The sequence below is a fragment of the Ostrinia furnacalis genome, unplaced genomic scaffold (assembly GCF_004193835.3).
Source record: "Ostrinia furnacalis isolate ACB-3 unplaced genomic scaffold, ASM419383v2 OfSCF6400, whole genome shotgun sequence".
NCBI lineage: Eukaryota > Metazoa > Arthropoda > Insecta > Lepidoptera > Crambidae > Ostrinia > Ostrinia furnacalis.
The window spans coordinates 142,355-143,965 of NW_021136639.1; positions in this window are offsets into that span (position 1 = coordinate 142,355).

Genomic DNA, 1,611 nt, shown 5'->3' on the forward strand with positions numbered 1-1,611 from the left:
GAGCGGGAAACTCCTTGTTGCGGAAAATTTAAGACCATTCGTTTTGGAAATATTTGGGGGCCTTTTTCCAGCAGTGAACTTCTTTTGATTGAAAAGGAAGTCCTATTTTATTCTACTACTAGCGGCCGCCCGCGACTTCGTACGCGTGGATCCCGTTTTACCCCCTTCATCTATCTTACGCGGTTTAGATTTTTTCATACAAATGTTTTTTCCCGCTAACTCCCGTTCCCGTGGGAATTTTGCAATATCCTGTTGTAACTAAGCTTTAAGTTTACTAAGGTACCTGCATACCAAATTTCAAACGTCTAACTTAAGCGGTTTATATTTTTCATACAAAAGGATTTTCACGCTAATTCCCGTTCCCGTGGGAATTCTTAAGTACACTATAACCTGCCCAGGAGTACGAAGAATAATTGTACCAAGTTTCGTTAAAATCCGTCGAGTAGTTTTTGTTTCTATAAGGAACATACAGACAGACAGACAAAAATTTTACTGATTGCATTTTTGGCATCAGTATCGATCACTAATCACCCCTGATAGTTATTTTGAAAATATATTTCATGTACAGAATTGACCTCTCTACAGATTTATTATAAGTATATGTAGATCATTAGATGAGCAGTCGTCCGTAAGCGAGTGAAAGGTTGAGGGTTTAAGATTCAGCATGCGTAGGAGATGATTTTTAACTGAAAAATATTGTTTCATAAGTCGCGGAAGCACCTGGATGCGGCCAGGGTAGGACCGTTCGTTATGGAAATACTTAGCGAATGCCTTTGCCCAGCAGTGGACGTCTTTTGGTGTAACGAGGCAGCATTTGTAATACAAAAATCCTGTGGATTTATTGAAAGAATATAGGTAGTACTTTGCACAATGTTGTTGTCATAGTAAGCATTTACTGTGCGCCTGCGCAACACGACGTAACCAGTCGGCCTCAAGCCCACGCGCGGCGCCAGTGACTCACGAGTAAACAAACCGTGACACGGAGCTGATCATCCGTCTTTGTCTTTTTGATGATTTTGGAGTGGGACGGGACTAAAGATGGACCATAATTTCGGTCTCTATGTTATGTTGCCGAGTTTGATACAAACGATGAGGTCATTGTTTTTGTTGAACATTGACTGATGGGAAGCATGGGTAGCTTTATTTTTCATACTGTAATGTATCTTGTATAGTAAGTTTTTATTTGCAAGAAGTCATCTTATGGAATGATTCTTCTGCCTAAATAGGGACAAATAAAAAATGTAGAGTTCGATTTACGTATGAGCCCCTCATGAGTATAGAGATGTCTACAAGCTAATTTACTTTACACACATAGGTACATGTAGAGCGAATAACAACAAATGTTTGCTTAGTAGTTAAGTAATGTTTAACCATAGAAGATGCTTAGCCCTTCCACAGGGTAACATTTAGAACGATATGTGATGTGGGACTCTTCTTGTCAGAATGTCAACTTTGCTTAAATTAACTTATCAAGCTTAATAAAATTAAGATCATTCTTACTTAGTACATATTTATTTTATAAAAAAAAATACAAGGGAAATTCGTACTCGTACGTACGAACGTGAGGCTAAATTCAATAATCTTGTAGCGTAGTCGTGATAGTTGATATTT